Genomic DNA, 11075 nt, shown 5'->3' on the forward strand with positions numbered 1-11075 from the left:
AAGTTGTGTGGGACCTGCCTTTGGAGCAATGTGTAGATTAGCTAGTCAGAAGGATGACCTGGCTCAAACTTGCATATGAAAAATCTTTGTTACGGAAACAAAATGTTTCATTTAAATTCCACACGTGAATATATGCTGAAATATTGCTACGAGACTGCGCATATGTTGGAATTGTTAAAAAAAGAACGTGCCGAGGTGTTGTTGGTTGTTGTTTTTTTTGGAGGGGGGGGCAAAATGCAAATGTGTGTTTTCTTTGTAAAAGCATTTTTTATTCAAAATTTGATACCCTTTTATCATGCTAAACTTTGAATTTAATTTTTTTTAGATTAAAGCTTAGTATGCTATCAAACCTGTTCTGGTTGTTTTTCTTCTATGACGTGAATAGCCTTTAAGAGACAACAGAGGCTAATGAAGGAAATCATTTCCAGTCTTTCCTCCAACACACTTCTTTTCCAGCAGTGACCCACACTCTGTACCTACCGGTCAAGGTTCTTAGACAGCCCCCATCTCTCTGGTTTCCACACACCTCCTGAGGCAGCTTAAGAAGAACATTTAATAAGGTAACAGGAATATAGAACAAACCCAATGATGTGTTTGGTGTGTCTACAATCAATCACAGGGACATTATATCATTTCAACCTCCTTTTGTTCCCAGGTTCCTTGCAGACTGTTATCTTGCCCTATATTGGTTCATTTCTGTTCCACATTGTAAATTCTTCAAGATAGGAACTTTGGGCCAGATCCTCAGCTTGTCTGTAAAATGCACAGCTGAGGTGGGGTATAAGTAAAAATAATAGGCTCAGTGCTGGAAGGTGTTCAGTACTCAACACCTCTCAAGAAAGCCCAGCAAGACTGGGCCCAGTAGGATTAACAATAGCATTTGTAAGAAGGAATCTGACTCGACATCACTGTGCTCTTCAGAAGGGATGTTACATGTATGCAATGGGAACAATCTTCCATGGAAATGTCCATGACACACATTTTTTTTTTCAAAAACAAGGGTAAGAATTTGTCACTAGCCATTAGAATCAGTTTGTTTGAAGAATAGTCTTAGGTGCTTTTAAAGTCTTCAATCAATGTTATGACCATTATCCGAACTATCCAAAGAGCAGTATGGGATTTAACAACATGGCTCTTCTGAAAGTCAATGGCTAAATCCTCAGAAGTTATTTCAAAAATCTTAGGGATTATAATCATGTAAATATTCCCCTGCCACAACCATGGTTTGGTTTTAATGTCCTGCAACTGAGCTGTTATAAATAATACATTGTTCTTATAACTGGATTTAGAGCTGAGCCAAAAGCAAAACCCATGATAACATACCTGATCATCAGGGAAATTCAGTGCTGGCCCATATATCTATTTAGAGACAAGCTTAGACCTTTAATGTCTACATCCACAAACTGGAGAAATGCAGATGTAGCTTAGGCCCTCTTTCTGTAACCAGACGTGTTCCTGATCCTACAAAGGGAGCTATGTTGATAGACCCTTAGGCCCATGCAGAGTACCAATGACTTCTTTGGGACTCCCTGTAGGTCTAAGGGTATGTCTACACTTTGAGCTGGAGGTATAATTTCCAGTTTGAGGAGCAATACCTGCGCAACCTCTGATCAAGCTTGTGCTCTAAAAATAGAAGAGTAGCCGTCCGGGGCAAGGGACTAGCTTCCCAAGTACATGCCTAGCTTGTTGGTCAGGTATGTATTTAGCTGCCCCAGAGCTAGCCACCCGAGTACGTACCCATCCAAGATGCCAGGCATGTGCTCAGGAGGCTAGCCCCTCCCGCCATTCGCACCATGCCAACTGAGTACATACCCTGTCCAAGATGTGAGGTGTGTACTGGGGAGGCTAGCCCCTCCCAGCCCCACTTTCTATTTTTAGAGCACTAGCTTGGTCAAAGCTAGGATGGGTATGTCTCCTCCAGCTCAACGTGTAGCTGATCCTAAGAACCTGTCTGCATGAATCCTTTTGCAGGATTGGTGACTAGATGTTTGCTTGGAATGGTAACTCCTATAGCAAATGCAAAATTGGGCTACAAGGCAAGAGGAGAAGAGGAGAAACATCAATGCACAACAGTAGGGAGCAGAAGGAAGAGAAGTTTTAGGACAAGATTAAAAATTAAGAATGAAATCCTGGCCCCACTGGACAGAACAGCAAAACTTGCATTAACTTCAGTGGAGCCAGGGTTTCACACCAAGGATATGTCTACACTGCGGCTGGGAGCATGCTTCCCAATGTGGGCAGACAGACATGCGTTAGCTCAGTTTGAATTAGCATGTTAAAAATAACAGTGCGGCCACAGTGACATGGGCTAGCCACCCACATACATACCCAGGTGATTGTTTGGGTTTATACTTGGGTGGCTAGCCCGAATCACTGCCCATACTGCCATGGCCACACTGCTATTTTTAGCATGGTAGGTCGAGCAGAGCTAGCACATCTGTCTATTCACACTGAGAAGCATGCCCCCAGATGCAATGTAGACATACCCTAAGTGAACAAGAATAGCAAAGGGAGAGGGTGGAGATTCCTAGGCAGTTGCAGATGGAATAAAAATAATATTAAAGGCCATTTAGTGGAAAACATTGTTAGAGACATGTAAAATTGTCCAGGGTCTGACAGATTAAAAATAAGCAATTTAGTTAATGGGTTCCTTTAACGGTAGGTAATAAGAGGTGGATTAGTGGAGGTTAAGAAATCTTTGTTGACAAAGAATTTAGATGTCCATCTTAAATATTTACACTAGGGTATTATGTAACTAGATTTTATATTAAGAACCGGTGTCAGGCTCTTTAATGTGGGAAGTGAAAGGTTTATTACTTTTGTTTTCTCTAAGATGGCAAATTGATGTCATTTTGGAGTAATTACTTTGACATTAAATGGAAAATAATTAAGTTTATTGATGTCTGAAGCATTAGACTGATTACAGTAAATTAATGATACCAATTGTATACTTTGCCCTTTTGAATGGTTTCAATTCAAGTGAAAATATGTCCTTTGTTTAAAAAGCTCCACTATTTGATGGTATTTTTTATTAAATAAAAGTTTATGTAGGAAGCATTCAGCAAACAAAGGAACATCTTTCTCTACCTCAAACTACAGAGCAGGAAAAAAATACTTCAATTTTTAGCTGTAGCAGAAACAAATATATTTGCACAATGACCCCCTCTCAAGTTCTTTCTTCTGCATCTTGTCACAGGTCCTGTCCTAGGTCTAGTGTCACTGCTGAAATACGACACGGCACATGTAAAGAGTGTACATTGACAGATGAATCCATTGCAAGCATATGAACGATGCAATGCTGCCCAGTAAAATAGTCAACTGTGGGTATCTTTTCACCAGAGAGCATCTTTTTTCTTGATATTAGTGCTGCACATAAAGTTTCATACTGATTTTTGTGTGTTGAATGACTCTTCGCTCTGATGTAATGTCCACTCCCTCATGCCATGGATACTCTGAAAGAACAACTTTCCTACAACTCAACCCAATAAATAAGATCAATCTATTTCAAGGGAAAGGCTGCAACTTCATTAAAGAGTAAAATTTTGAGTATACAACATATAAAAGTATATCAGTATCTCTTAAACTATTTTATAAATAAAGGGTTTAACTCACTAGCCTGAGGTCCACTCCATCATTAAAAGTACAACCATGATTATGCCTGTCTTGCTAGCCCAGATACTTATATGGCCCTTATTACTCTCATATCTGAGCACTTCACTATCTTCAACGTCCTTTTCCTCATAACAGCCCTGAGAGATAGGAAAGTGCTATTAGCTTCCTTTTACAGATGAGGAACTGAGTCACAGAGAGACTAAATGACTTGCTCCAGGTCACACAGAATTCTGTGGTGGAGTAGGGAATTGAACCCTGTCTTCCAAAGTCCAGGCTAACACCCTAGGCACTATACCAACTTTCCGCTCTCCAGTCAGACTTTTCCCAGGCTATTGACTGCTGTTTGACAAACCCTTGTCTGTACACCACACAAAGGAACAGTTCTCCACCTCTTAACTCAAAGCTGATCTACAGGCAATGTTTCTGTACCCAGGGCTTTACATTGAGGCCAAGATGTGGGACCCAACAATAAGGGACACAGGGAAAACAGTCCAGGAATCTGTAAATGGGAGATTACTCCATAGCATGGGTTCTCATCATGGGAGCTTGTGACCCAGAGGAATCACAAACAGTTCAAATGGAGGGGCAGGGTGGGGTTTGCAATCACTCTTCCTTTCATAGAATATCAGGGTTGGAAGGGACCTCAGGAGCTCATCTAGTCCAACCCCCTGCTCAAAGCAGGACCGATCCCCAATTAAATCATCCCAACCAGGGCTTTGTCAAGCCTGACCTTAAAAACTTCTAAGGAAGGAGATTCCACCACCTCCCTAGGTAATGCAGTCCAGTGTTTCACCACCCTCCTAGTGAAAAAGTTTTTCCTAATATCCAACCTAAACCTCCCCCACTGCAACTTGAGACCATTACTCCTTGTTCTGTTCTCTGCTACCACTGAGAACAGTCTAGAGCCATCCTCTTTGGAACCCCCTTTCAGGTAGTTGAAAGCAGCTATCAAATCCCCCCTCATTCTTCTCTTCCATAGATTAAACATCCCCAGTTCCCTCAGCCTCTCCTCATAATTCATGTGTTCCAGTCCCCTAATAATTTTTGTTGCCCTCTGCTGGACTCTTTCCAATTTTTCCACATCCCTCTTGTAGTGTGGGGCCCAAAACTGGACACAGTACTCCAGATGAGGCCTCACCAGTGTCGAATAGAGGGGAATGATCACGTCCCTCGATCTGCTGGCAATGCCCCTACTTATACATCCCAAAATGCCATTGGCCTTCTTGGCAACAAGGGCACACTGTTGACTCATATCCAGCTTCTCGTCCACTGTAACCCCTAGGTCCTTTTCTGCAGAACTGCTGCCGAGGCATTCAGTCCCTAGTCTGTAGCGGTGCGTTGGATTCTTCCGTCCTAAGTGCAGGACTCTGCACTTGTCCTTGTTGAACCTCATCAGATTTCTTTTGGCCCAATCCTCCAATTTGTCTAGGTCCCTCTGTATCCTATCCCTACCCTCCAGCATATTTACCTCTCCTCCCAGTTTAGTGTCATCTGCAAACTTGCTGAGGGTGCAATCCACATCCTCCAGATCATTTATGAAGATATTGAACAAAACTGGCCCCAGGACCGACCCTTGGGGCACTCCACTTGATACCAGCTGCCAACTAGACATTTCTTTGTGGCTAGGTAGGGGTGGGATCCCAATTCTTTGTTGGGTGCTTATGGCATGGAAAAAACCTTGAGAACTACTGTTTTGTAGTATAAGCGACGTCTAAACTCTGAGTTTCATGACTCCATATTTTTGATGCACAAGATTTTCAATCGAGGTGACAGAACTCCAGGCTTGAATGGCCTGGAAGTAAATACAAGGCTCAGATGATGGGTGTTTGAGAGGTACCATGCATGTTCTGCCGCTCTATCAACAAATGGACTCTGCTCGTGTCAGACACCGAGCTATCCTAACAGCTATCCTGTCTTCACAGTACCCTCTGCTTCAACACCATCAGCACAGAATACCAGTCTTTTCATATCCCACAGCTGGGAGCCATGTTCCCCTCTGTCTATATTACATATTTCCTAGTGTTACAGAGCTAGCATTGAAAGCAGGGAGAGGGAGCTCACTCCCTAGCCCAAGACACCACCCAGCTTAACCATGGAGCTGCTGCATTTTAAAGAACTCATTGTTTTGGAATTGGTAGGGGTGGCGAAATCAGAGAGCAATGGGTAACGTGAATGACAAAACGAATGAGAGCGACAGAAACCAAGGGAAAGGTGGGAGAAAGGTTTAGAGAAGAGCTTAGACCCCTAGAAAAAGTCTGGCAGAGAGACATGGAGCCCAGAGAGGGAAAAGAACACACAGCCAAGTGGAAAGAGGAAAATGGAGACCAAGGAAAAGAGAGAGAGAGAGAGAGAGAGCCAGAGTGAGAAAAACAATGGGTGAGAAAGGAAGGGGATCAGAAGGCAAATCACAGGGGAAACAGAGACCCAGAAGGCAGAAAATAGAGGAGAGAGAAAAAGAAAGGAACAAAGAGGGAGAGTAAAGGGGAGAGCAAGGCAGGGAATAAAAAGGGGCAGTGGAAAGAGCAAGAAATAGAGCTCCAAGAGAAGTACAGAAAGTGCTAGAGACTGAGAGAAGCAGAGAAGGGAAAGCAGGAAGAGAGGACAAGAGAGCGACACACACATATGAATGCGCTGAATCCCAAGAGTTTACATCTCCTAGGTCCAGAAACATGTGCAGTAGACCCACATCTACTTCCTGATCTATCCTAAAGGGTCCAACCTGACTTAACTGTCAATACACCAGGGACAGATTTGGCCCCATGCGTTACAGTTGGCTGTGGCTCTTAGTCTGAAGAGACCTTTGTACTCATGGCCAATCCTGAGGCCATCCCTGGATCCAGGAAGTCTGGATCCAGGAAGTCTAAGCAATATTTAATGAAAATCTGAATGCAGAAACCAACATATATTTCTAAATTAGGAGCAGATTTGGACAGGATGAGGAAATCCTAACCACAACAAAGATTATTTTCCTTTTGTATTTTTTATGCAGTAAAGCTTTAAGCAAAATGTAATTAGATTTTTTGATTTCATTCATTGTGCCAATAGATCGTCTCATGGCTTGGCTGATACCCTACAGTTTAATATTTTCTTTAATCAACACATTGACGGCAACAGATTACAACAGAGCATTGGTGTTTGTGGTTGCCTTTATGTTCACTCTTGGGGTGCCTGAAAACTAATGATTTAAAGACTTTTCAAAAATCTTTAATCTAGGGATTGTGGGTTTAGAGCGTGTGCGCAAAATGTGTTCAGGGAACCTTTGAATGCATCAGAGGCTCCAACTGGAACTCCCTGGAAGGCAATGTATGCTGTGATAGTTGGATTGCACCAGATGGACGTTGTAATATTGTCTTTTGCTGCTGGCACCATGCAAATGATCATGAAAATAGCTAATACTAGGAAATGCTTCCCACTCAAGATTTTCAATAGTGCTATGGAAGGTGTGTGTGATCTATAGCAGACAACACATGCAAGTCTCATGAAAATAGTACGCTGAGTTGTGTAGATGCCAGTGTGTCAGAAGTATCTGGGAGAGGGCCGGAAGGGGAAAGGCAGGCCTGGGAATGTGCAGAGAGAGACACACACCCCTTAAAGGAGGATGAGGTAAGAGGGAGAGACCACTAAATGTCACTAGTTGAGGCTATCCTTTCTAGAAATCTCAATCCAACCAAGTTAGTTTCCAACCTTACATTTCATTTTGAAGAGAGATTTTAATTGCATTCTGATACACTGGGGGAAAAACCATTTCAGAGACAAGGTGGGTGAGGTAATATCTTTTATTGGATCAACTTCTGCTGGTGAGAGCGACAACCTTTCAAGCTTACACAGTCTCTCTCTCTCCAATAGAAGTTAGTGCAATACAAGATATTTCCTCACCCACCTTGTGTGTCTAATGTCCTGGGACCAACATGGCTACAACTCCACTGCATATGATACTTTATCTCGTTAGTTTCACTGAAAATCTTGCTGAAAACATCTACAGTACCAGTTAGAACCCAGAAGCTTTTCCTACTAAATATTTATATCCTGGCAGTGCCCAAAAGCCCCAGCTTGGATTGAGGCCCCATTGTGCTGGACACTGTGCAAGCACAGATCAGAGACAATCCCTGCATTGTGGGGCTTCCAATCAAAAGAGATTAAGGGATGTGGATACCACCCACAAGTGAATGAGTATGGTAAATTGGGGCAGCTTTGTTAATTACATGTATTGTGGGGTTGAGTTTGTTTATTTTATTTGGGGTTAGAGGTAAGGAGGAAATAAAAAGAAGACAGCACACCTTGTCACCTCTTCAGCTGGTCAGCCAGCAGTGTTTTGTAAGCATCGTGGCAGACGTGAGTCCTTAGGAGGAATCTGAAGGAAGGTACGATGATGACTGTTTGAGTTATCAGGGAGTTTTCCCCATGCATTGCTTAATTTGTGCCAGGGCTTGTTTGAGCCCTGACACCTCTTTCATTACAACTTAAGCACGGAAAGGGTGGGTTGGTTAAGGAAAAAGCTGACTGGTGGCCAGTAAAGGCAGGGAATATTGGAAGAAAAAAGATGGGGGGTTAATGTCACAATAGGTTACTCAATCAGCTAGGTGGGGGGGCTAAGCAATGAAGGGTCTTAAAGCAGGAAGCTTGTTTTTTATGCAGAGATGCAGGGGACTCAAAGAGGTGATGTGATTAGAGCGGTAAGCCAAGATGATTTTAGCAGCAGCATTCTGAATACACTTGAAGGGAGCAAAGTTGCAGTAGTCAAGGCCAAAAAGTGGTAATAAGAAAATAGAAGAAAAGGAGGACTTGTGGCACCTTAGAGACTAACAACTTTATTTGAGCATAAGCTTTCGTGAGCTACAGCTCACTTCACTGGATGCATACAGTGGAAAATACAGTGGGGAGATTTATATACACAGAGAACATGAAACAATGGGTGTTACCATACACACTGTAACCAGAGTGATCAGGTAAGGTGAGCTATTAGCAGCAGGAGAGCGGGGAGGGGGGAACCTTTTGTAGTGATAATCAAGGTGGGCCATTTCCAGCAGTTGACAAGAACGTCTGAGGAACAGCGGGGGGGGGGGGGGGGGGATAAACTTGGGGAAATAGTTTTACTTTGTGTAATTACACATCCACTCCCAGTCTTTATTCAAGCCTAAGTTAATTGTATCCAGTTTGCAAATTAATTCCAATTCAGCAGTCTCTCGTTGGAGTCTGTTTTTGAAGTTTTCTTGTTGAAGTATTGCCACTTTTAGGTTTGTAATCGAGTGACCAAAGAGATTGAAGTGTTCTCCGACTCGTTTTTGAATGTTATAATTCTTGACGTCTGATTTGTGTCCATTTATTCTTTTACGTAGAGATTGTCCAGTTTGGCCAATGTACATGGCGGAGGGGCATTGCTGGTACATGATGGCATATATCACATTAGTAGACGTGCAGGTGAACGAGCCTCTGATAGTGTGGCTGATGTGATTAGGCCCTATGATGGTGTCCCCTGAATAGATATGTGGACACAGTTGGCAACGGGCTTTGTTGCAAGGATAGGTTCCTGGGTTAGTGGTTCTGTTGTGTGGTGTGTGGTTGCTGGTGAGTATTTGCTTCAGGTTGGGGGGCTGTCTGTAAGCAAGGGCTGGCCTGTCTCCCAAGATCTGTGAGAGGGATGGGTCGTCCTTCAGGATGGGTTGTAGATACTTGATGATGGGTTGGAGAGGTTTTAGTTGGGGGCTGAAGGTGATGTCTAGTGGCGTTCTGTTTTCTTTGTTGGGCCTGTCCTGTAGTAGGTGACTTCTGGGTACTCTTCTGGCTCTGTCAATCTGTTTCTTCACTTCAGCAGGTGGGTATTGTAGTTGTAAGAATGCTTGATAGAGATCTTGTAGGTGTTTCAGATAGGCCTTCATCCTTCTCTACCTCTTACACACACGATTTTCTTGCTGAGATCTGTGGTATGTGTGGCTTTCCAGGACTATGCATCTGCTCCCGTGTGAGGAAGGGCCAGAGGCATCATGAACTATGTAAAGATCAGGTCATGCAATCCCCACCACCTAAGTAGATCTTTGGGCATAGCTGGCTCAAATGCCACTGACTCTCAGCCAGCCTAACTGAGCCAGTGCCCCCTCCATACATTTCTTGCCCAGACACCACCCTGACTCTTATTATACATCAGAAGTTTTCAGAGTATTTTTTTAAGAGATTTGAAAACACACACAGTTCAAGTCCATGCATTCCACATTTCTCCTACAATAGAATTAAAGAAATATTGCAGAAAGTGGCCATTGAAAGACAACAGAAATTGTTTTACAATGCAATTTTCCCTTTAACTAGCAACGGATATGTGATACCCAAGATTAAGAAGTGTATTATCATATTTTCCTTCTTAATCCTAGCATAATTGTGGATGTTATTTGTTTAAGAAATCAGCCTTTTTTGCATGCGTGCTAGAAATAAAACAGTAATGATGTCTGCTTAATTCCAGAAATATTTCCACATGTGTCTTGTTTTAGTTTGAATTGGTTCTCCAGTGGAAAATGTAGATATTGTCACAAGGGAGATACATACGCAGCATTGGTTGATTGCATCCATCAGTGCAATTTTCCCTAACCTCTCCCCACTTCTCTCCCTCCACCCCAGTTTTCCACTAGGGTCCTGTAGCGGGGTAGTTACCCGGCTCCTGGGGAAAAAGGCAGGCTGATTGGGGAAGCAGTCACAGCCGTGGCCACACCCAATCAGTCCACAGCTGGCCTTGATATAAGGCTAAGGGAGGAGCTGGGTCAGTCTAGGGTGACCAGATGTCCTGATTTTATACGGACAGTCCTGATATTCAGGGCTTTTTCTTATATAGGCACCTATTACCTCCCACCCCCTGTCCCGATTTTACATACTTGCTATCTGGTCACCATAGGTCAGTCTCACTCCAGCCTTGGAGTGGGAAGGACCTAGCTGCCAGGGAGAAAAGGGTACCTGAAACAGAGCAGTGCTGGGGAAGGGCAAGAGGAGCTGGGGAGCTCCAGCCTGGCAACTCTGCAGGCTGAGGCCTGGTTAGGGACCTAAGGAGGTACTGGGGCTGCAGAGGTGCAGCCCGGGGATAGGCAGAGGCAGCTGGTCCAACCCCCTTGCTAATGATGAGTGGCCATTACAGACTGCAGTTTGCCGCAGTGAATGGGGGCTAGATGACGACTGGCAGTAGCCACTGAGGCAAGGTGTGCATAGGGGGAGGGGAGACCCAGAGTGTGGGGGCGCTGCTGGGGGACAGCACCCCAAGATAAGAGGGCACCGGGGTCCAGGAGGGACAGGGGGGCCTGAGGCAGGAGGGACACTGGCCCTCAGGAGGTGCTCCGAGGCTGGAAAGAGCTAATTCCTGGGAATGACCAGCAGGAGGCGCCGTGGCAGTGGGTGCTTGAGCCGCTACAGGTCCAAAAAGAGGCTGTGACACTATGAAATACTGAACTTGTACCAGTTGCTGCCTAATGAATAATGCTGCCATCCTC

The sequence above is a fragment of the Natator depressus genome, chromosome 3 (genome assembly GCF_965152275.1).
Source record: "Natator depressus isolate rNatDep1 chromosome 3, rNatDep2.hap1, whole genome shotgun sequence".
Lineage (NCBI taxonomy): Eukaryota > Metazoa > Chordata > Testudines > Cheloniidae > Natator > Natator depressus.